The sequence below is a fragment of the Ceratotherium simum genome, chromosome 8, assembly GCF_057802395.1.
Source record: "Ceratotherium simum simum isolate JZ-2026a chromosome 8, ASM5780239v1, whole genome shotgun sequence".
NCBI lineage: Eukaryota > Metazoa > Chordata > Mammalia > Perissodactyla > Rhinocerotidae > Ceratotherium > Ceratotherium simum.
In genome coordinates, this window is record NC_141907.1 from 55186537 (window position 1) to 55213299 (window position 26763).

The 26763-nt window shown below is 35.6% G+C and overlaps 1 pseudogene; it reads right to left on the reverse strand.

The window, feature by feature from the left end:
* Window positions 1-1091: 1091 nt before the first annotated feature.
* On the reverse strand, window positions 1092-22465 carry LOC147916468 (UDP-glucuronosyltransferase 2B31-like; annotated as a pseudogene).
* Window positions 22466-26763: the final 4298 nt, after the last annotated feature.

Here is a 26763-nt window from a genome sequence, read left to right on the forward strand (position 1 = left end):
CCTTGTTCTGAAAAAGTGGACATATATATATATATATATATACAGTTTCTATATTATCAAACCTGCAATTGGGAACTTATCTCCATTATCAAAGGCTAAAATCAGAGTGAAAGCAACCAGGTGAATCATTTTAAGGGGCTATGAGGTAAAGAGAAAAAGCTAGTGAAACCAAAGTCTTTCTTAAATAGGTCAGTTTTATAACAGGACCAGGTAGCAGTCGTTATATTTCTAAATCCACATACATTCCACTTGTATAGGAGTTAAATTGGATGAAGACAAACATCTTGCCATGTCTTGAGGTAAGGAATGATGCTGAGGCTGGATGTACAGTAAAAGCCAAGCAGTATTAGCGGTCTTGAAAATGAAATGGAAGGGTAAATCATTTTGCACAATTCCAACTATTGAATAGTTTCTTTAACAAAAGATAAAACTACAAAATTCTGCATCAACATGAAGTTAAAATATTCTGAGTATTTAATAATAATACTGATATTGTGAATAGACTACTTCTTGTTCTTGTGTCCATGGGCAACGTTTGAATACAGTTAAGCTCAATAATTTTTTTGTGTGTGTGTGAGGAAGATTTGCTCTGAGCTAACATATGTTGCCAATCTTTCTCTTTTTGCTTGAGGAAGACTTGCCCTGAGCTAACATCTGTGCCAATCTTCCTCTATTTTGTATATGGGTCTCTGCCAAAATATGGCTGCCCACGAGTGGTGTAGGTCGACTCTAGGAACTGAACCTGGGCTGCTGAAGTGGAGCATGCCGAACTAAACCACTAGGCCATGGGGCCGGCCCCTCAATAACTTTTTTGGTATGACTTTTGAATTAGAATGATAAATTTCAATATACCCATGCAGTTTTATTTTTATTTTATTTTTCCCCAAGTGTTTTTCTCTTTGGCGTGACATATTCCTAACTTTTAAACAGTTAGTAAATCATTTGAAAACAAATTTTGATCTGAGAAGCTAAATTGTGAAAGTTTGTCTTGTAACAGGAGAAAGTGACCCTTACATCTCAACTTCTTCTTGCTGGGATTAACTGGAGGAGTGCCATCTATGAGGCAGACCAGCTTTAGGCCTCAGATACAACTACTCCCTTTTCTCTTTCTTTGCTGTTTTAGCAAACTCTAGGCAACAGAACAGAAAACATTTTGTGATGATGAATACAGCAGTTGCCACACAGGCCGGCAGGAACCCAATCACATCTAAAGAGAGGTACTGAAACCAGGTGAGGTCTTGGGAGGCTGGCCTCAGGTGTTTGGCTCCTTTCTGGTGCATAACAAACTCAATCCAGAAAACTGCTACATCTAGAGGCTTCATTGGGTGATCACGGTGAATTCTTGATAATTTCATAGTATTCTAGATTAAGCAGATTTATGAAATACTTATCTTAAATCCTTTATGGGCTTGCATGTCCATGTTGGGGTTTGGGGCGGATCTGGTGCTTCTGTTGGTGAGGCTTGGTTTATTTGAGTGTGATGTATCCACGGCTTAACTCCAGTGAGTTTTATGGACAAATGGGTGGTAAGTAGCACATCAAAAAGACCTTTCTATTTGGTTGCCAGTTGATTTTCAGGTCCTTGTTCTCTCCAAGTCTTTAGTAGGACTCAGTCAATGGGACAAAAAGGGTGCAAGGATACATTGGATGGGTTAGTTGACCTGTTGGAAGCAAACTCATGAGTAGAGTTTAATATAGACCTCAAAGATTTAACATAAGTTGTAAACGTAATGTCTTTTAGGGTCTCAAAGGATTCTTCTTCAAAAGAAGAAGGCTGAAATATCCTGCCATATAGAATTTAAAAGAGTTTAACTGAAGCCTACTTCAGGGAGCCACTGTAATCCATAATGGCAATGGGTAGCACCTTATCCCAGGTAAACTGCGTCTCCTGACATATCTTTTCAATGCTTCTTTTTAAGGTGTGGTTCATCTTCTCCATTTTCCCAGTTGACTGGGGTCTCTGTATTGAATTTAACTTCCATTTGATGTTCAGTACCTTAGATATCTGTTGTGTGATTTGAGAAATAAAGGCAGGTCAATTGTTACTCTGTAAAGTGTTACACAGGCATCTAGGAATAATCTCTTTTAGTAAAATCCCAACTACCTCTGATGCTTTTTCAGTTTGAGTGGGAAAGGCTTCTACCCACCCAGAGAAGGTATCCACAAACACCAGCAAGTACTGGAAGTTTCCAACTACTTGTGGCATTTGAGTAAAATCTATTTGCCAGGCTTTAGTGGGCCAGTCCCCTTTATGTTGGATTCCCATATGAGAGAGTACTGGAGCTGTCTTAGAGTTGATTTTTGCATGTCATGCAATTTTTAGTCACTTGTATCATTTTCTGTAAATTAGGTCTCATGATGTACTTCTGGAACCATTGTAAGGTAACATATCTTCCATAATGGGTGCTTCCATGTATGTGCTTTAAAATTGGGTACAGAAGAGCCTTAGGAATTAAAATTATTCCCTGGGCATTACTTTTCCTGCCCCTTGGATGCTCAGAGATGAAACTTCATTCTTTTGCCCAGTGTAGGCCCTTTTCTGAGTATGCTGGTTGGTACCCTGATAAATCTATACCACGGAGCAAAAAGCTCCGTGGGTATGGACCACCGAAAATGCATATCAGAAATGTGTATAGACATTTGCCTTTTTCCCTTGAGATAAGAGTAAGGCACTGGTGAGGGCAATGATCTCAACCTTCTGGGCTTAAGTCCCTGGGAGGTAATGCCCTGGCTTCTAGGGTTTTCTGTAAGGTTACAACTGCACACCCCACACCCCTCTTACCTTGGTCCATGAAGCTACTACTATCTACTACTACTACCATGAAAGCTCCAGTTTGGGTTCTTCTAATGGCTGGTCCTTTAGATCTGGCCAGCTAGAATAAACTGTTTCTATGACCTGTAAGCAGTCATGCTCTAAAGCTTGTGAAGTCTCATCGGGGATCAAGGTGGCCAGGTTTAGAGTTGAGGTGATTTGTAACCTGACATTTGGATTGTCCAAAAGGATGGCTTTGTATTCGCCCATCTTTCCTGTTCTGAGCCAGCATCCCCCTTTCTCTTGCTGTAATGTGAGGACGTGGTGGGGTACATATACCTTGGTAAGTTGACCTACAGTAAATTTTTCAGCCTCTTGAAGAATGTCACATGTGGCTGCTACTGTCCAGATGTTAGGGGGCCATCCCGTCACTGTTTGATCCAATTGTTTACAGAAATAGGCCACAGGCCTAGAGGTTGTTCCTAACTTTTGAGTTAATACTCCTGGAATTATGTGTTGCCCCTCATGCACCTAGAGACTGAAGAGCTTGTCCAGGTTTGGCAGTCTTAAGTCTGGAGCTGAAGCCAGCTTGGCCTTAATAGTGTCAAATGCTCACTGGTATTCTTTAGTCCACTCCAAAGATTCTGAGTCCAGACCCTTGAGAACATCATATAGTGGCTTTATTATGAGCCCACAATTAGGAATCCAGATTCAACACAAGCCTGCCATTCCTAAGAAATCTCGCAGTTGTCAGAGAGTTTGGGGAAGACTTAAGCAGGCTATTGCCTTCTTTTGGCACTAATTCTCTTTGTCCCTTGGGTGTATGGCAAATCTCAGGTGTGTGACCTTTTGTTTACAATTTTTAGCTTTCTTTTGAGAGACCTTATATCTGCATTCTGCTAAGTAATTTAAAGTCTCAATTGTGTGTGTTTGACCTTCTTTATAAGTGGGGCTTGCTATCAGTAGGTCATCTACATAGTGTAATAACAGGCTTTCTTTTGGTTTTAGATGACTTAAATCTCTGGCCACTGCTTCCCCAAATAAAGTGAGTGAATTCTTAAAGCCCTGGGAGAGGACAGTCCAATAATATTGTTGTGTCATATGAGTGTCTGAATCATTCCATTCAAAGACAAACAGCTGTTGCGCCTCCTCGGCCAATGGTATGCAGAAAAATGCATCCTTTAATACTGAAAACCAACCATATTCTCCTGGTGTATTTGTTAATATGATATAGAGGCTAGGCACCACAGGGTATAAGTCTTGAACCACCTCGTATGGAGACTGGAAGAGTCTAATTAATCCTGCCTCTAAGAATTTTTTGAGAACAGGCTGTATGCTCCTCTAAGCCACCTGTTTTAACAGATATTGTTTCAGGTTAGGCTTTATTCTCTTCTCTTTTAAGGATATTCATACTGTTGGGCATTCTTTGCTTTCCCAGGGGTCCTATTTGCCCATATATCAGGCCTTACCTTCTCATAGATTTCAGTTGTTCCCAGTTCTGTTTCCAACTCTAAGAGACGCAGCGAGGCCATGTGCAAACTTAGGGACTGTTCTTGGGGGACTGTATATCAAGCTGTCTTGGAGCAAAGGTTACCTGTGCATTTGATTTACAGAGAAGATCTCAACTCAGAAGTGGGACAGGCCATTTTGGCATGTATAGGAAACTGTGTTTCAGAGTCAGATCCCTCACCTTACATTCCAATGGCTGTAAGAATGAGCAATCTTGTATTTCACCAGAGACTCCAGTAACGGGGGTCGACCTTGATATTTTCTTTATTAATTTGGCATTTAAGACAATATAGGTGGCACCAGTTTCAACTGAAAAGTCAATTAATCTGTCCCCCACTATTAGTTGTATCTGGAGCTCCTGTGGGGAAATTTGGATGGGATGCCACAAATCCAAAGGAGCCCCTGGTCCCTTCAGTCTTCATCAGAATATTCATCTCTTTCCACCACTTAGGAGGTACCCCTCATTCTCTCATGTGCACTTCCATTTTCTTTCTTAGGGTGTTCTGTCTTCCAGTGTCCTCCCTTTTTACAACAGTCACTTTTATTTCTCCCCAGGGGTCATTTAATTCACTTTTGTTGCCTTGTTTTCCCTGTCTGATGGCCTGGGTTTTGTCCACCCAAGGCAACAGCCTAGGAGAGCAACATTTCTCTTACAGTCTTCCTGTTTTGTTTGGCGTTTTCTGTTGTTGTAAACATTAAAGGCAATATCTACAAGCTAAGAGGGATCCATTCCTAAAACCCCATCCAGTTTTTGCAATTTATTTCTACTATCTGGGGCACTTTGTCCTATAAAATCATATTAACCATCCTAAGTTTCTCAGGGCCTCTGGATCTGCATCTGTGTAGCACCTATAGGCTCGGTAAATTCTTTTTAGGAGTTCAGATGGGTGCTCATCAGATTTTTATTGGATTCTTTGAATTTTATTTAGGATTTTTTGGTTGGGGCCCCCAGTTCTTAGACTCGCTAAGATGTATCTCTTGCAATGTTCCAATCTTATTCTCCCTACAGGGTCCTTGGGATTCCAAGCTGGTTCAGCTATTGGGACAGCTTTATTAGCCTCAAGGGTACCAGTAGGGTCTGCTAGATAAAGCTGGTGAGCTTCCTCTCTGGCTTTGTCTATTATCATTGTTTTCTCATCTCCCATTAGAAGCATGTTCATTAACATATGAACCTCTGCCTGTGATAGATGACAGGTGTCAAAGATGGATGAGAACAATTCTGTCATCCACAAGGGATCCTCCCAGTAGGAAGGATTATTTTTCCAGTTAAATAAGTCAGTAGTGGAAAAGGGGTTATGCATCCATATGAATCCTGCAGGTTGTCTTTGGGAATTAATCCCTATAGGATATTGTCTTAATGGAAATTGCCCTGCTCCAGTGAGAGCCTCCTGACCAAATTGGGTTCTCTGTCTAGTACAGCAGGGTGAAACCTAGCCCATTGTCCCTGGGTCCATTTCAGCCCTCCTCTCATGTGAGGGTGGAACAATTGCCTCAATTACCGGAGGCAGTGGCCTCAGGGGCGCAGCCACAAGGACTGGTGCTGGTACAACTAGGGCAGGATTAGGAGTTTGTATCAACATTACCTCATCATCATCCTCTTTAACATCCCATAAAACAGATCACTTTTGTTCCTTCTCTGCTCTCTGTACCATAAGGAAGTCTTTTCCTCCCTTTTTTTCATCCTGGTACAACAATATAAAAACTTGTACATACGGGACTTTATCATCTTTTCCAGCTCTTCTACAAAATAATTCTAACTGTAAGATAGTATAGTAATTCAGTGAGCCATTAAATGGCCAACGCTCATCAGATCCCAAAGAATATTGTGGCCATGTGGTGTTACAATAGAAAATCAAACTTAGACATTGGCTTATAACTATAATCAGACCATCTACTCAGAATCAGCCCCAGTGGGCTCCACTTGGGGATGGATGGCACGTTCCCCGTTCTGATACACAGAGATGGACAGACACACAGATACGGATACAGAAAAACCAGACACCAGTGAACCAGTTCCCAGATTCTGGGTAAAAGTCCTACAACTATTTCCACACTGGCAGGGCACCCTATCAACCAGGCAGTCTCCCTCTCAAAGAGGGAAGGACCCCAGATGGAGAGGGAAGGGCGTTTTCAGTTTTCCATACCAAGGTGACTTACCCTACTCCCTGTTGAGGCTGTTGAATCACCAGAAAAGCTGTTGCTCCCTTCCACCACAGACAGTGTTTAGAGGTGGCCAGTGTGGGAATGGGAAAACCAAAAAGAAAAACCTCCAAGGTGAAAGTGAGCCTCAGTAGCTGCTAGAGACTTACCCAAGAGAGTCCCTGTCTGAAGTTGGCGAGCCCTGGGCAGAACTTAAAGGCCCCACATTTGGCACCAATTTGATACCAAGAAAGGTCTTGATTTTCTCACTGTGAGACAAAAGCAAATCTGTCAAGAGGAAAGTTTGGAGAGAGAGAAACTTTATTAAGCATTGAGCTAGCTGATCAGAGGATGGTGGACTATCATCCTAAAACAAAATATCTTAAAGGGGAACTGATTTGGGAACAACTTATATAAGGCAAACAGGGTTAGGGAGGGGCCTCAGGAGTGTAAGGTGTTGGATAACTGCAGATAGTTGGGCACCTCTCCGTAGATAAAAGTTTTGGATCAGCTGAATGTCACATTCCTGAGGAAGCTAAGAAAATATTAGTTATTTTCTTATCAGGTAGAGAAGGAACGGTTTGGGCAGAGGTCTTAAATCTTCTGGTAACAATTCCTTCTCTCTACTGGTTACTGACTAGTTACTGATTAGCTTGCCTTTGTGCAGTTCTAAGCATTTCTCTAAAGCACACTGTGAGAATAAGATGGGGGTGGGTTTTAGACATGGAGTCTCTCACGCTAACTTGGTCTCAATTGTGTTGAATTTGTGTATCAATTTGCAGTGAATTCCCATGACAACAATGTTAAGTGTTTAAATCTATGAACATAAATGTCTTTCTTTTTATTTAGAATTTTTAAAGTATTTTTCCATAATGTCCTGTGGTTTCCACAGTATAAGTTTTGCACATTTTTTGTTAAATTTATTCCTAAGTACTTTATTCTTTTAAGGGTGTTGCAATAGGATTGTTTTCTTAATATCATTTTGGATTGTTCGTTGTAGCTGTGTATTGTTTCTATTTGAATTCCTGAAGATTTTCTCTATATAAGATCATATAATCTGCTGACAGAGATAGTTTTATGCCTTCCATTCCAACGTAGATTTCTTCATTTTATGTTCTTGCCTAATTCTCTGGGCTTGAACCTCCAATAAAATACTCAATAGAAGCGATGAGAGAGGACCTCCTCATCTTGTACCACATCTTAGAAAGAAAGCATTTAGTCTTTCATCATTGACTATGATGGCACTGTGGGGTTTTTGTAAGTGTCCTTTAACTATTTGAGGAAGTTTCCTATTTCACTGAGTATTTGTATTATGAAAGGTATTGGATTTTGTCAAATGATTTTTATGTGTTTATTGAGATGATCATGCAGTTTCTGTTCTTCATTCTATTGGAATGGGGTATTATAATAATTGATATTTCAGAATTTGAAGGAACTTTGGATTCCTAGGATAAATGCCAGTTTTTCTTTGAATATAATCCCTTTTGTATATTCCTGGATTCAGTTTGATAGCATTTAGTGAAGGACTTTTGCATCTACATTCATAACAGGTATTGCTCTGTAGTTTTCTGTGACATCTTTGTGTGGTTTTAGTATCAGGGCCTTATTTAATATCTTGGAAACTCTTTTCTTCCATTCTTTTATTTGGAGGATCTTTTTGAAGAATTGATATTAATTCTTCTTTAAATTCTTTGTAGAATGTATCAGTGAAGCCATCTGGATCTGAGCTTTTCCTTGTAGGTAGTTTCTTTGATTACTAATTCAATCTCTTGTTTTTGTTATAGGTCTATTCAAATTTTCTCTTTCTTCTTGAGTCCATATAATAGTTCATCTTGTGTGCACCTACTAGTGATGGAGTTTCTGTCTCACTGAGTTGAGAGTGCAATGAGAAAGTGGGTCATGGTACAAATGCTTTAGGTTTTCACTGTTTTTACTATGTCTTATCATTTTGTCTGTATAAATGTTTCTTTATTTGCTGAAAGTTCTTATGACAATTCCTAGAGACTTATTTTTGTTTTAGTAATGTTCATTGTTAAATGCTAAAATTGTATTGAGGTTTTATCTTTTGTACAATTAGGATCTTTATGGTATTATTTAAACTTTATTTAGTAGACATAAAGAGAAGTTTTAGAGTTTTTTTTATTTTGTGTATCCGTTAGTGCACTATTGCAGTTGTAGTTATTTTTACTACTGTTTTCATTTAACTTTCATAACAGTTTTATAAGTCATTAACCCACAATCTCTGCAACTGGAGATTATTCTGAATTTTACTGCATATTTTCCTTTCATAGTGAGATTTATACTTTCATATGTTTTCCTCTTTCTAGTTAGTGTCCTATTGTTTAAGCATAAGGAAGTCCCTTTAACTTTTCTTATAAAGATGGCCTACTTGTTATGAACGCTTTAAACTTTTGTTTGTGTGGAAAACTCTTTATTTCTTCTTCAATTCTGTAAGACAATTTTGTCAGGTAGAATATCTTGGTTGGCAAGTTTTTTTCTTTTTGTACTTTGAATATATTGTGCTACTCCCTTCTGGCCTGCAAACTTTCTGCTGGAAAATCTGCTGATAGTCTTACGGGGGTTCCCTTTTATGTAACAAGTTGTTTTTCTCTTGTTGCTTTTAAGATTCTGTCCTTGTCATTAACACTTGACACTTTAAATATAATGTGTGTTGGTGTGGGTTTCTTTCGGTTTATCTTATTTGGAACTTGCTAGACTTCTTGAATCTGGATGTCTGTTTCCATATCCAGATTAGAGAAATTTTCAGCCGTTATTTCTTCAGATAATTTTTCTGCCCCTTTCTCTCTGTCTTTTCCTTCTGTGAGCCCTAATAGGCACATGTTGGTCTGCTTGATGTTCCCCATAGGTTTCTCAAGTTATTTTCACTCTTCTTTAATCTTTTTATTTTCTTTTTACTGCTCTGATTGGTTGAGAACTATTGCCTTGTTTTCAATTGCACCCATCCTTTCTTCCACTTTATCTAGTCTGCTGTTGAACCCCTGTATTGTATTTTTCAGTATGGTCTTCAGCCCCATGACTTTTATTTGGAACTTTCATATATTTTCAGTCTCTTTGTTGAAATTCCCACTTTGTTAATCCATTCTTCTCTTGAGGTCAGTGAACATCTCTATGATAATTATTCTGAACTGCTTATCAGGTAAATCATTCACAGAACATATAACACAGCAGCCAGCCACAGAAGAATAAGCAGAGTATACATTCTTCTCAGCACTCATTGTTCAGTCTTCAGTATAGAACATATATTAGGCCACAAAACAAGTCTCAATAAATGGACAAAATTGAAATCATACAAAATATCTTCTTCAGCCATACTGGAATGAATTAGAAATCAATTACCAAAGGAAAACTGGAAATTAAAAAACATATTCTTATTTAAGTAACATATGAGAGAGAAAATCACAAGGTAAATTAAAAAATGCATTGAGAAAAATGAGAAGAAAAACTCAGTGTACCAAAATTTATGGGATCCAGTGAAAACATTTCTCAGAGGAAAGTTTATGCCTAAAAATGCCTGCCTAAAAAAGAAGAAAGATATAAAAGGTTATTATTTACGTTTTTGAACCTAAATATGCCTTAAGGACCTAGAAAAAGAAGAACAAACTAGCCCAAAGCTAGTAGAGAAAAGGAAATAATAAAGCTTGCATAGAGTTAAATGAAACAGAGAATAGAAAAATAATGGAGACAATCAACAAAACCAAAAGTTGATTCTTTGGAAAAATCAGCAAATTGATAAATGTTCAGCTAGACTCCCACATTGAAAAGAAGGAAAATACAAATAACTAAAATCAGAAATGAAAATGGGGCTGTGTGTTGATTCTACAGAAAAAATATTTTAAGTAAATAGTATGAACAATTGTATGCCAAATTAGATAACCTGGATAAAATGAACAAATTCCTTTAAAAAATTACTTAAACTGACTTGAGAAGAAATGGAAAAGTTCAACATATCTTTAAAAAGTAAAGAGATTGAATCAGTAACCAAAAACCTTCTGACAAAGATAAGGTAAGGACAAGATGACTTCATTTCTTTAGTGTATCAAATAGTCAAAGAAGTATTAACACCAATCCTTCTAAAACTCTTCCAAAAAATACAAGAACAGAATGTTCTCTATTACTTCCCAACTAATTCTATGAGGTCACCATTAGCCGTATACCAAATTCAGACAACATCACAAGAAATAAAACTACAGATTAACATTCCTTATGAATATAACACAAAAATCCTCAACAATATACTTGCCGACTGAATCCAGCAACATATAAAAAAATTATTCAGCATTTTCAAATCGGATTCATCCTGGAAATGCACAGTTGGTTCAACATTAAAAAATCAATGTAATACATCACATAAATAGAATGAAGAGAAAAAAAGCACGTGGTCATCTCAATAGACACATAAAAACATTTAACAAAATCTAACATCCTGTCATTGTGAAAATAGTCAACAAAGCAATATTAAAGGCAATTTCTTCAGCATGATAAGGGTATGTATGGGAGCCCATAGCTAACATCATACTTGGTGATAAAAGACTCAAAGATTTCCCCCCTAAGATCAGGAACAAAACAAGGATGCCTGCTTTCATCACTTCTACTCTACATTGCACTGGAGCGCCTAAACAGAGTAATTAGACAAGATAAAGAAATAAGAGTAATCCAGATTGCAAAGGAAGAAGTAAAACTATCTCTATTCACAGATGATATGATCTTATATATAGAAAATCCTAAAGAATCCACAAAAAATCTACTAGAGCTAATCAAGAAATTCAGAAAGTTTTCTACATACAATGTCAGTATACAAAAGTCAGTGTACTTCTCTACACTTGCAATGAAAAATCCAATAAAAAATAATTCCTTTTACAATAGCTTCAAATAGAATAAAATATTTAGGAATTAATTTAACAATGGAGGTGGAAATCTTGTATTGTAAAACTTAAAAATATTGCTGAAAGCTATTAATGAAGACAAATAAATGGAAAGGCATCCTATATTCACAGAGTGGAAGACTTAATATTGTAAAGATGACAATAACCTCCAAGCAACCCACAGATTCAATGCAATCTCTATCAAAATTCCAATGGCCATTTTTTGCAAAAGTGGAAAAATTGATCCTGAAATTCATATGGAATTGCACGGGGTTTGAACAGCCAAAACAATCTTGACAAAGAAGAACAAATTTTGTGGACTCACACTTCTCACTTCAAAACCTAATACAAGTCCATAGTAATCAAGATTGCTTTGGACAGATGTATATATCAACAAAACAGATGTGAGAATACAGAAATATGTCTTTACCTTATGATCAAATGTTTTTTGACAGAAATGTCAAAACTATTCAACAGGGAAACGACTGCCTTTTAAAATGTGGTGCTGGGAATATTGGATACCTATATCCAATGCTAAAAAGTAAAGTTGGATTCCTACAGCATTCACAAAAATTAACTTAATATAAATCAAAACCTAAATGTAAGCCATAGAATTATAAAACTGTTAGAAACAAAAATAGGAGTAAATCTTGATCATGAATTTGACAACAATTTCTTGGATATGACACAAAAGCACAAGCAACCAAAGCAGAAATAGATAACTAGACTTTGAAAATTAAAAAAATTTGTACCTCAAAGGACACTATCAAGAATGTGAAAAGACAACCCACAGCACTGTAGAAAATATATTTGCAAATGGTGTATCTGGTAAGGGACTTGTGTTGGGGAAAATAAGGAATTCTTACAACTCAACAACAAAAAGACAAAACAACCCAAATAAAATATGGGCGAAGGTTCTGAATATACATTTCTCCAAGGAAGATATAAAAGTTGCGAATAAGCCTATGAAAAAGTGCTCATATCATTAGGCATCACTGAAATGTAAATCAAAACCACAATGAGATATCACCTTGCAACTATTAGGATGGCTAAAATTTAGAAAGTGAAAGAGGCCAGCCTGGTGGCATAGTGGTTAAGTTTGGTACACTCTGCTTCAGTGGCCTGAGGTTTGCAGGTTCAGATCCCGGGTGCGGACCTGCACCACTCATCAAGCAATGCTGTGGTCGTGACACGCATACAAAATAGAGGAAGATTAGCACAGATGTTAGCTCAGGGACAATCCTCCTCAAGCAAAAAGAGGAGGATTGGCAACAGGTATTAGTTCAGGGCCAATCTTGCTCATGAAAGAAACAAAAAGCAGAAAATACAAGTTTTGGCAAAGATGTGAAGAAACTGGAAATCTCATATGTTGCTGTTAATAACATAAAATGGTACAACCACTTTGGAATACAGTCTGACAGTCCTCAAATGTTAAACCTAATATTACAATTTAACCTAGAAATTTCACTCCTAGTAAAACAGGATTCACATTGTATCTCACATGTTCAAGATACGTTTCAAGCACTGACTACACAAGGGACTCCTCAGAAACAATATTATAACCCATATATAACTACATCAGCCAACAAATTACACCTCCCCCAATCAAAAAGCACTCTAAATTGTCCATTATGTAATAATCCACATCTGTCTCAGGTCAGACTATACCAGTCACCTCAGTACTTCAGAAATTTTCGGTCCACTTTGGCAGCCCAGTCCACGAGGCCCCCCACAACGTCCTGGACTGTGAAAGAGACTAACTCTTTGACTGCTGTCAAGGACTGCAGTATCTTCATGGCTTTCTGCGTATCATTGTCTGGATTGCAAATCAGAGCCGGTCTTCCTCAGAAAAAAAAAAAAAAAGAGTAGGATTAGCATGGATGTTAGCTCAGGGCTGATCTTCCTCACACACACACACAAAAGACAACATTTGGTGATGAGAAATATAGCGGTCACCACACAGGCCAGCAGGAACCCAATCACATCCAAAGAGTGGTACTGGAACCAGGTGAGGTCATGGGAGGTTGGCCGCAGGTGTTTGGCTCCTTTGTGGCTCATGACAAACTCAATCCAGAAGATTGCTCAATCCAGAGGCTTCACTGGTTGATCATGATGAATTCTTGATAATTTCATAGCATTCTCTTTATATCTAAAGGAGAAATACAAAGATAGTAACATTGAAAGGAAGTTAATTTGCCTAAGCATGTCGTTACCATGAAAAGTTTTTGAAGTGTGTACATATAATTCAAAGTAAATCTCATAGAATTGCAGAAGATATATATTTTTATTTGGGTCTTCCCATATAGTTTGGTTTTTATATTGGAATTTTCTGATGACAAATATTTAAAAAGTGAAAAAGAATATAACCTGGGAAAGTTAAACCTTTGCTAGCAGAGGAAAGAATAGGAGCTATTCTTAGGGCTATAATTCAGGTAGTGAATGCAATTTTAGGATGATGCTCTTGAAATTTTTAAAGAGGAATTGTTTCATTCTGGGTAACATGGCTCCTCACCAGTCCCTGTACTTCTACTCTCCTCTTCCTAACTCTACTGTCTATTTTCCACCAGGTAGTCAGAATGATTTTTTTTTTTTGAAACACATCAGATTATGACACTTCCCTGCTCAAACTTTCCATCTGGCTTCTCATCACATGTAGAATAAATTCCAAATCTGTGCTTTGGCCTGCAAGACCTATATGGACAGACCCTTGGCAATCTCTTCTCCAATCATATCACCCCATGCACACTCTGTTGTAGGCACATTTGCCTTCTGGCTGTTCACTGATGCTGCCAAACGTGTTCCCACCTCAGCGTCTTTGTACTTTCTGTCCCCTCTGTCCCCTGCCTGGAGCACCATTCCATGCAACACCCCAAGGCTTGCTTCTAACTCCTGAAGGAGGCTTTGACCTCAGTGTCACATCTCAGAGAGGCTTTTCCTGGCCCCATTAATAGCACTTCTAGGCATTGCTTCTATATTTTTCATTTTTTTTCTATTTGATTTATAGATTTCTGAATACAATATGTTTTGTAAAATATACCTCTAATTTAAGCATAAATACATAAAAAATACACATATCCTGAGTGAACAGCTCAATATTTCATAATCAGCCAGAAAATTAATATGAATACACCAATGTACTTACTACTACATATTGATATAGGATACCACAAGCTACTAGAAGTTCTCCATTTTCCTGAACCTTTTGGTCACTAATCCCTTCTACAAATTAACAACTATCATTACTTTTAACATCATAGATTAGTTTTTCTGGTGTATATGCAGAATCATATAGTAATAATCATTAGTTTTTGTCTTTTCTGTAGCAGTTGTTGGTGAATTCCACTGCTGCATGGTATCCAAAGTATGACAATACCTCAGGTTATCTCTTCATAATGATGGATGGATATGTGGATTGTTAATAACATTTTGGCCATTTCTACTAATGCTGATGTAAATATTGTTGTGTATGTCTGTTGGTTTATATATTTATACATTTCTATTGTGTAGTACCTAGAAGGGAATTGCTGAGTAGAGGGTGCATTTATGATTATGACTTCTTTGTTTACTCAATTATTTAGAAATGTATTGCTTAAAATCCACTATTTAGAGATTTTTTTAGTTCTTTTTTTTTTTTTTTATGATTTCTAGCTTAATTCTTGTCTGGCCAGAAAATATGCTCTTTATAATTTGGAAATTTTCAAATACTAAGTCTTGGTTTTGCCCCAGCATGTATGGTCAATTCCATGCTGTTGAAAACTGTGTTTTCCCCATCATTATATGCATATGCATGTAATATATATAGATATATATATCAAACATAATTGTATTCTTCAAATCTTTTGCATGCTTATTTATTTTTTATCTTTTTCTATGTCATAGAAAAAGGTTTTAAATCATCCTATCATGTCTACAGATTTGTGTGTTTAGGCTTTGCTTTTTGTCTATGTTTACTTTATTTATTTGGAAGATTTATTAGTAGTTATTACAAATTAGTAATTTGTATTGTTTTGAAAGATTACCATATTTATCATTACGAAATATTCCTTTCATTTTAGTAGTATTTCTGGTCTACTGTGTCTGATAGCAGTACAGCTACATGCATCTTTCTTTGATTGCTATTGGAATAGATTTTTTTCTGACCTTTGTACTTACAATCTTCCATTTGTACTCTTCTATTTAAGCATGTCTTGTAAATAGTATAGTTAGTTTTTAAAATCCATTCTGACAATCTTTGTCTTTAAATGACGTAGTCTGATTAGATTTACTGTAAGTACTGACATCTTTACATACATTCACACAAAAACATAGATAGCAATATTCATAATAACCAAATGTGGAACAACCAAATTATCCATGGACTGACAAATGGATGAATAAAATGTGCTATGTCCTTATCATAGAATATTATTCAGCAATACAAAGGTACAACAGGGAAGAAAGTCAAAAACATTACCCTATGTGGAAGAAGCCAGTTGCATAAGACAATGTATTGTATGATTCCACTGTTATGAAATGTCCGAAAGGGTTAATCTATAGAGACAAAGGTTATTAATGGTTGCTCAGGCAAGGGTGAATGGAAATCGACTTCTAAGGCAGGTCAGGCTCCTTTTTGTAGTGAAGAATGTGTCCTAAATTTATATTGTGGTGATGGTTTCATAGCTCTGTGAAGATACTACATATATTTGAATTTTATGATTTTAATGGTGAATTTCATAGTATGTAAATTATATATTATTATAAAATCTATTAAAATGATAATAAAATCAATTTTTCATAAAAAGAGATGTATAGTTTCAGAAATTTTAGATACTAAATTGAAAGAATTTATGATATTTGTTCTAGTTCATCATTTTTTCCTTCTCTAGCCTATCTTATTTTTAAAAATGTCTCCTTCTAACAATTAACTATGTAATTGTACATTATTTCAGGAGACAATTTTTGCACCAGTTGGTTACTCATTAAATCTATGGCATTAAAATACAGCTTTGAAATAAATATCTGGGTGAAAATACAAGTGGATTTAAGATGGGTTAAGTATGTTAATAATTTCATAATTAGCCTCTTAAAAATGGGGTGAAACTCATACACACCATTGGCAAAAGAACCTATCTGTAAATACTATCTATTAAAAAAAAATGTGATACCCGTGCTGGGTCATTAATGACTGTCTTCAATGTGTTGAGCAAATCTGTACTTGACATTGTGTTGAAGTCCAATCTAACAGCTGCTCCCTGGGTCTTCCTGTGGGCAATATTATCAGGTTGATGCACAAACAGATAAATGCCCATCATAGGGATCCTATGGTAGATCACCTCATAGATGCCATTGGCTCCACCATGAGTTATAAAGGCTTTGGATTTTGGATGACCTAGGATTGACTGAATCTAGCGAATTATTAATTGTCACATTTAGAGTTAAATGACAGTAAGGCAATATAAGGCACTGAAGGAAGTATTGTATTCTAGATAACATATTATTATATGTATGAAACCTCATTAAAATGTCTTTCAGGGCTCAAAGGAAGAAGCACCTAAGTCTGCTGTAGAGGTAAGTGAAGGCTATATAGAAGATTCACGTATGACTTGAAACTTGAAAAATGAATTCAAGAATGCCAGGTAGAAAAATTAAATGAGAACATGCTGAATAAAAAAAAAAAAAAGAGAGAGAACGAATGCATGTATGAGGCTGGTCCTGTGGCCTAATGGTTACGTTTGGTAAGCTCCGCTTTGGTGGCCCGGGTTCCATTCCCAGGTGCAGACTTACACCACTCGTCAAGGCCATGCTGTGGCAGCAACCCACATAGAAAATAGAGGAAGATTGGCATAGCTATGAGCACAGGGTGAATCTTCCTCAAGCAAAAAGAAGATTGGCAACAGATGTTAGCTCAGGGTGAATCTTCCTCAGAAAAATAGAAAAATATGCATGGAGAAAAAGGTGGGGGAGGGGATATGTTAGAATATATTAAGGAAATAATGAAGTCACTGAGTCTGAAAAGCAGTGTGTCAGGGCAGCAGAAAGTTGATGATGGTGGCACAGGAATCAGACGAAGGAAAAGCTACACTTTATAATGAAATGTTTTATTACTTCTGAAAGAGATTTGGGATGTTTTTCCTGTAGAAAATGGAGAGTCACTGGTAATAAAAGAAGAGCTGATGTTTATTAGTGGCACCTGATATATCTGAACAGTGGGAGAAAGGATTGGTGTAAGGGGAGAATTAGGAGACAGAGTGACAATCCAGAAAGGTATTGAAAAATGCTCTGTGAGAGGTAATTACACCTGAAATAAAGATACTTTGAATCTGGCCATAAGGAGTGTGAACGTGTATAATAAAAAGTGAACTGTTGTTTCTTATCCTTTCCCCTGAGTACTGGGAAATAAATATAAGAAAGTTAATTTTTATTTTTGAGGTTTCCAGTCATTAATATTCAATAAATTTGTTTCCTTTTGAGCTATTATCATCTGGTTAGAGTACTCTCATTTGAGTGTTTGTTTTCCAGAGTCTTACCAAGAAGGTCATTCTGGGGGATCCACTTATAGAGCCGAGTATTTGGCCCTAAGGTATCTGGTTTCTTGCCATCAAATCTACATACAACCTGTTAAAGAAAATACCTTTTCCATGAGTCAAACTTCTAAGACATAGCATGTTAGAATCTGAATAGATTAAGAGGTATCTAGTTAAACCCGTTTAGTATGACAGATGAGGAAATGAGGACAACAGGTGCTAAGTAACGAGAACTACTAAAACACTGATGTAATAGGAATACTCATCTTTCATGTACTTATTTTATATTCAATCAAGTATAAATGTAATCACGATGATTCACATGTGGATTAGACAAATTAGATTATTCATGAACAATTTAAGTATATAAAATTTTTTTAGACAGTCATTATAATTCTAGTGCAAAAAAATTGCAAAGTACAAATGATGTCCTAATTTACTTTAACTATTTATTATACTAACTCTCAGCTTCCAAATTTAATATTAACATGTTTATTTCTTTTTGAGTGTTGAAAGAAGTGACTTACTCATATCACTTATTCCGTAAGTTATTTTGTTACAGTTGTGTATCTTTTGATTTACAAAAAGGGAAATGTATGCAATCAGCTCTTTGTGAGAATAAAATAATTCTGATTGCTAACAATTTATTATCAATAATGAATAATATCTACTTGGTAAGTACATTTAGCATCTTTTAAACTACTAATTATTAATCAGTGCCTCCAAGAAAAATTTCAAGTAGTAATTTTTTTACATGAGCCAGAGTATTATCACTATTGCTAGGTTTGAAAATTTTTTAAATGTTGAAAAGAGGACCCTGTTGGTACTTCATAAATAACAGTATAGCTGTTGAAAAAATTGAATATTGTGACGATGTTAAATTTTATTCCCTGACTGTTGACACTTTAAGGATCCACTCCAAACATTGACAGCATTGATTAATATGGTTTCTTATAGCGAAGACATTTCCAAGTCCAGTACCCAAATTAGGTACAGATTTAGGAATTCCCAAGCAACCCTCATAAGTTGGATTCTAATTTACTAGTGGTAACATCTATTTGCTATGTGAGTCTTGAAGTAACTTCAGTTCTCAGCAAATTAGTATAGATGATAAAGTGAAAGCAATACCAGTTAGGAAACTAAAAAGAAGTTACAAATGCCCAGATACTCCAGGTATGTTCTAATAGTTTATTACCATGTTTTACGGTGAAGGGGAATTCTGACATGTTTCCACGCTAGTCTTACTTCTAGTCAACTCCTTTTTAAACTCCCTTCTCCTTCTTCAATCAGGAGGAGCTATATTCTAATAGGTTAAAATCAGAGTCCTTGAGGTGTGACATCTTATAAAGCACTGGATCACCTTAAGGGCTGGACACACCTCAACCCTTTCTTTCTCTTTTGTCTTCTTGCTTCAGACTTTAGCAGGGCCCAGTCCACAAGAACAGTTTTTCTCTTTCTTTTTTTCAGGGTGGTTTTTCTCTCTCTCTAAATCATCGTGGCTTGGTAGGTACCTGGATGCAGCTTGGTGAGCCCTGGCATTCCTTTCTCTGTATAGCTCCCTGAAGAGCACATTGAATAGGCCTATTCTGAAATTGAGGGGAAGTCAAAGAGGCCGGGTTTACCTGGCAAGCCTAAACTGTAGGGTGCCTTTCAGACTGTTAGCATTTCTTGCTTAATATTACTGTTAAAATTTAACTCCTTTCTGAAAACGTGTAGCGTGTACAGTGCCCTCAGGAATCCTGCAAGGAAAAGGAGCAAATCCAGTGCAGAATTTGATGATATTTCACATGCCCACAATAGCATTATAATACCAAAAAATCTTGCTGCACTTCTTAAATACTTTTATTTCTGATCTAGATGTTAATGCCAAAGTTATTGTCACTCAAAAACACTCTCTGCACTATTAGCAGCTGCCGTGTATATTTTGATTTTGAAACTAATATCCAGATAAATTGGATCTATCATAATACATTGTAGTTTACCTTTCATACAGAAAATTTCTGTAATCACAACATTTTCACAATTTAACAGATGTATTAAATAGTTGTCCACTATAAGGTATTTTATCTTACCTTGTGTGGAATCTGAGCAAAGGCTGATGCAATCACATTGGCCCTTTCTTATGTCATGTTATTGACCATTGACCCCAGAGTAAACACCATAAAACCATTTTCTCCAGAGCTCTGGGCAAACTCTTCCATTTCCTGTGAAGAAAGAATTTGCTCCACCACAAGAGAACAACAGCTTAGCAAACAGTGTTGAAAGGATTGTTACAAACAACAAAGAAGAGAAAATCATATATTATCAGGAATTCTTAGAGTCATGCCTGTTTATTTTTAATTGTGATAAAAATATACATAACAATTAATTCCCATCTTAACCATTCCTAAGTTTATAGTTCAATAGTATGTATATTCTCATTGTTGTACAACCACTCTCCAGAACTCTCATCTTGAAAATTGAGAGTTTACCCATTATACAATAATTTTGCATTTTCCCCTTCACCAGACCCTGGTAACTGTCATTCTACTTTCTATTTCTATGAATTTGACTAGTCTAGATAACTTATAAAAGTGAATCATATAGTATTTGTGTTTTCATGAGTGGCCTGTTTCACTTAGCACAATGTCCTTAAGGTTCAACCATGTTGAAGTATCTGTTAGAATTCTGTTAGAATTTTCTTTAATTTTAAGGATGAGTAATATTCCATTGTGTATAAATACTCGATTTTGTTTATTGATTTAACCATCAATTGACACTTGGGTTCATTCCACGCTTTGTCTTTTGTGAATAGTGCTGCTATGAAGATAGGTGTGCATAAATCTCATTGGGATCCTAATGTCAATTGTTTTGGATGAATGCCCAGAAGTGGAATTGCTGGACCTTATGGTAAGTGTATTTTAATTTTTAGAGGAACCTCCATTCTGTTTTCATCAGTGGCTGTTTATAAAGGATCTAGTACCTCATTTCCTTTGGAATGATGCAATTGCTGACGTTGATTTCCTTTAGTATGTATATTTGTGCAAACGTGTGTGTGTGTGTGTGTGTATAAGCAAGAAGTGAAATAGAGCCAGGAGACAGTAGTGTGGAGGTAATGCTCTTAGACAATATTATACCTAGACTCTTCATTTACCCTGTTATTAATTACTAATATTGGTCCTTGGAAGGAGACCACAGAACAACATCTTAACTCACCTTTAATTCTTTATTGTTATAGTTCTACTAAATCACTTGTGTTTATTCCAGACAGGTTTTCTGGATAATTATTTTAGTTTAGTCATTAGTCTTTTATTTCTCTGACTATGAACACTAAGAAAAAGTCTGTCATGATTGGGATGACTTTACATCTTTTTTCTTTCAGCTCTGTAATAGCATATACCTCACCTTAACCTTTGTCAATGTTTCCCAATCTTCCCCCCAATCACTCTCTAAAGGCTGGAGAATTGCTGTCATTCATGAGTCTACTATTACTGTTTGGAATTCCCATGAAACAGTCCTAAGATTCCTATTTATAATCCATAAATATACATGTATATTACTTGTTTGAGTGACAATGTTTCTGGTTTACTATGTATCACACTTTTGCCCTGAAATCATATTGTAAAATGGATGTCCTAGTAGAATGTGATACGTGTAACTGACAATGAGGGGCCCTCATCGTCGCCTCACTGAGTCCCCCATGGAGCACCTGCCCCAAGGTGGGAGAGGTACAAGAGAGATTTCTGCAGCAGAGATCTGATCACCCTCTTGCCTGGAATTGTTTCAGAATTATTCTGACTTGTGGTCCCATATTCTTGCCAATTTAAAAACAATTTATTACTTTATGTACTGGAATAATTCCTTATTGCTCAATATACTCTCATACCAAAAAAAAAAAAAAAAAAAAAAAATAGAGAAGAGCCAAAAGTTTCCCAGATGTCTTGTCAAAACTGCATACTCATCCTACATTTTTTTTCAGTCCTTCTATTTTAAATTCATTATTTGTTCTTTTTTCTCTGGAAAATAATGATGTAACCTCTTCAATATAAAGAGTATACTTTCTGATCCTAATCATTGTTGTTCAATGATCCATGCTGGATATTCTTTAGCATTGTGGTATTTCCTTATTATAATACTTTTCACACAGTTTTTATTACATGCTTATATCCTATCTCTCCAAGTAGAATGTTAGGTGTGTTTGGGGGGAAATTGTGTATACGCTGCTTCTCTGCATATCCAGCTCTCATCTCTGGACTATGCTAGTCACTTTAAGAATGTTCTTTGAATGGGTGACTGACACTTTCTTATGTGTTGAATAACGCATCTTAATTTAACTGACTCTATTTCCAAAGTCTTCCAGATATAATATTTTATTCTGCAATGATAGTGAAATTCAGATTCTTATAATGCTATTGAAATATATGTGTTTCTAATTGGTAAGTGACATTATCTAGTTTCCCATATCTCTCTCACTGTAATCAAACATTCTAAATAAAGAACACAGAATCATTTCTATTGAAAATGAAAGTAAAGAAAAACAAGCAGGAATAGCTTACCTTAAGCAGGGGTTTGGCAGGTTTCCAAAGGAGTTCTCCAACAAATTCAAGAGGTGGTAGGAATGCGCGATGAAATTCAAAATCTCAATAGGTTCTAATGAGCCGCATTTCAGCTTTCCTCATTAGCTCAGATAAAGTAGTGGGTCTTCCTGAATGAAAAAAAAACAGAGGTAGAGGAAACAAGAACATTGTAATGTGAATATGCCAGCTAATTTCCTGAAAGGAAGTTGGAGTAACATAGCCAAAGATATTTAAAAGTGTCTATGGTTTCATAATGCAAATATGTATGTGTGTATATATGTGTGTGTGTGTATATATATATATATATAAAATATACATGTTTATATATGTTGTTTATATATATATATGAGACAATGTAAGAGACTTTCATTTCTAACACGAAATCAGTGCATTCACAATCATAGACAATTATTAAACCTAAGACACTAAAGAATTAAACATGCATGTGTTTACTCTGTAAAGATGCAAAAGTAGCAGATGCAGATGTAAACAATGATTTCAACTGCTCAATCACCATACTCATGGATGTACCTTTCCCTAAAGTTCTCAGTCTAATGTCTATAATTTAGGAAGCTATTCCCTTAATCCTAGATTTTCCAGGTAAACTGTGAGATTTTTGAGAATATGGCTACTCCTGCATTTGGTTCATTTTAGGAGCTTAATCATATTTGTGCAATAAATACATGTTGTTGCCAAAAATGGCTGGAAAGTTTTCATAAAGTATGGAAAGAGATGTGCTCACCCTTAATTTTGGCTCATTTTCTCTTTAATGGAGAGACATTGCTTTCCAAAAATATAGACTATTAACTTGTATGTCCACCTTTCAATAAAATTGTAGGCCTTTAAAACAGACGATTTGTAAGTATTTAGTGAAGGAATGTGTAATCGTTAGAAACTTTGAATTGTAGGTTCCTGAGGCTAAGATAGAGCCAGTATATCTCTCAATTGTGAAGGAATTCTTCAAGCAATATGGCAAAATGGTTTATTTTTTAAATGAATCTAGACTATACAAGGGGAATCAATTTCCTCAATGCTCCATAGACAGTTGTGTTAGAAATATGTAACTCCTCAATCTATATGTCTGCTTTGAGCAAGATATTTGTTTTCCCTCTATTCCTAGTTTACTGAGTATTTTTATCATGAAAGGTATTGGATTTTGCCAAATGATTTTTCTGCGTTTATTGAGATGATCATGCAGTGTTTATCCTTCATTTTATTGATAATGGTGTATTATATTAATGACTTTTTAGTTGTTAAAGCAAATTTGCATTCCTGGGGTAAATTCTAGTTTTCCTTGGTGTATAATCCCTTTTATATATTCCTGATTTGGGTTTGCTAGCATTTTGTCAAGGACTTTTGTGTATACATTCATAGGAAATATTGGTCTGCAATTTTCTTTTCTGTGATATATTTGTGTGTTTTTAATATCAGGGCCTTATTGAATATGTTGGCAAGTGTTTCTTCCTTTCCATTTTTTGGAAAATCTATCTGAAGAGTTGATACTAATTCTTGGTGAAATTCATCAGTGAAGTTTTCTTCGCCTGAGCTTTTCTTTGTAGGTAGTTTTTTATTACTACTTCGATCTTTTTTTTATTATAATCCTATTTAGATTTTCTTTTTCTTTTCGAGTTTATTTAATAGTTGATCTTGTCTGCAACTATCAATACTGATGTGTCTTTTTTTTAATTGAGGTATAATTGACACACAATATCATGTTATTTTCAGATGTACATCATAGTGATTTGATATTTATATACACTGTGAAATAATCATCACAATAAGTCTAATTACCATCTGTCACCATACAAAGTTATAACAATATTATTGACTATATTCCCTATACTGCATATTACATCACTGTGACTTATTTATTTTATAACTAGAAGTTTCTACCTCTTAATCTACTTGACCTACTTTGCCTGCCCCTTAACCTCCATCCCCTTTGGCAACTACCAGTTTGCTTTCTATATCTATGAGTTTGTTTCTGTTTTGTTCTGTTTGTTCATTTGTTTTGTTTTTTAGATTCCACATATAAGTGAAGTCATACAGTAACTGTATTTTTCTGTCTGCTTGATTTCATTTAACATAATACCCTTTTCCATCCACGTTGTTGCAAATGGCAAGAATTCTTTCTGTTTTACGGCTGAATAATATTCATTGTGTGCGTGTGTGTGTGTACATACATGATATCTATATATCACATCTTTTTTATCTATTCATCTGTGGATGGACACTTAGGTTGCTTCCATATCTTGGCTATCGTAAATAATACTGCAATGAACATAGCAGCGCATATATCTTTTTCAATTAGTGTTTTTGTTTCCTTTGATAAACAGAATAGAATGGCCAGATTGTATGATAGTTCTAGTTTTAATTTTTTGAGGAAACTCCATGCTGTTTTCCATAGTGGCTGCATTAATTTACATTCCCACCAACAGTGCACAAGCGCTCCCTTTTCTTCACATCCTTTCCAACATTTATTATTTCTTGTCTTTTTAATAATAGCCATTATGACAAGTGTGAAGTGATATCTCATTGTGGTTTTGATTTGCATTTCCCTGATGATTAGCAATGTTGAGCATCTTTTCAAGTGCCTGTTGGCCATCTGTATGTCTTCTTTGGTAAAAAGTCTATTTAGTTCCTTTGCTCATTTTTAATGAGGTTGTTTGGTTTTTTGATATTGAGTTGTATAAGCTTTCTATATATTTCGGATATTAATTCCTTATCTAATATATAATTTGTAAATATCTTCTCCCATTCAGTAGATTGCCTTTTCATTTTGTTATGGGTTTCCTTTGCTGTGCAAAGGATTTTTTGTTTGAAGTAGTCCTATTTATTTATTTTTTCTTTTGTTGTCCTTGCCTGAGGAGACAAGTCCAAAAAAATATTACCAAGACTGATGTTAAAGAGCCTACTGCCTATGTGTTCTTCTAGGAGTTTAATGATTTCAGATCTTACATGCGAGTCTTTAATTCAATTTGAATTTAATTTTGCATATTGTATAAGAAAGTGGTCCAGTTTCAATCTTTTGCATGTAGCTGTCCAGTTTTCCCAACACCATTTATTGAAAAGGCTGTCTTTTTTTCATTATGTATTCTTGTCTCCTTTGTCATAGATTAAATGATCATATATGCACAGGTATATTTCTGGGCTCTCTATTTTGTTTCGCTGATCTATGTGTCTGTTTTCATGCCAGCACCACACTGTTTTTATTACTATAGCTTTTTAATATAGTTTGAAATCAGTGAGCATGATATCTCCATCTTTCTTCTTCTTCTCAAGATTATTTTGGCTGTTCAGAGGCTTTTGTGGCTTCATACAAATTTTAGGATTCTTTGTTCTAATTCTGTGAAAAATTCCATGTGTTTTGATAGGGACTGCATTGAATCTGTAGATTGCTTTGGGTAGTATGGCCAATTTAACCATATTAATTTTTCCAATCCATAAGTATAATATGTCTTTCCATTTATTTGTGTCACCTTCTATTTCTTTCATCAATGTCTTATAGCTTTCAGAGTATAGGTTTCATCTCCTTGGTTAAATTAATTCCTAGGTGTTTCATTATTTTTGGTACACTTGTAAATGGGATTATTTTCTTAATTTCTTTTTCTGATAGCTTGTTACTAGTGTATAGAAATGCAACCAATTTCTGTATATTAATTCTGTACCCTTTAAATTTACTGAATCTATATTTAATTTAATACATTTCTGGTGGAGTCTATAGAGTTTTCTCTACAGTCATACATCATTTAATGATTGGGATATGTTCTGAGAAATGTGCCACTAGGCAATTTCATCATTGTATAAACATCATGCAGTGTACTTACACAAACCTATATGGTGTAGCCTACTACAAACCTACGCTATATGGTACTAATCTTATGGGACCACCATCATTACGCAGTCTCTCATTTACTGAAACATTATTATGTGATTCATGATTGTATACAGTATCATGTCATCTGTAAATAGTGACCATTTCCTTCTTCCTTTCCAATTTGAATTCCTATTATTTCATTTTCTTTCCTAATTGATGTGGTGAGGACTACCAATACTATGTAGAATAACAGTGGGGATAATGGACATTGTTGTCTTATTCCTAATCTTAGAGGAAAAACTTTCAACTTTTCACTGTTGAGTATGGTATAGCTGTCAGTTTGTCATATATGGCCTTTATTATGTTGAGGTATATTCACTTCTTGAGAGTTTTTATCATAAATTAATATTGAATTTTGTCTGATGCTTTTTCTAAATCTATTGAGATGATCATGTTACTTTTACCTTTGGTTTTGTTATTGTAGTGTATCACATTGATTTGTAGATGCTGAACCATCTTTGTGTCTCTGGGATGAATCCCACTTGATCATGGTGTATGAACACTTAAGGTGTTAGTGAATTTGGATTGCTAGTATTTTGTTGAG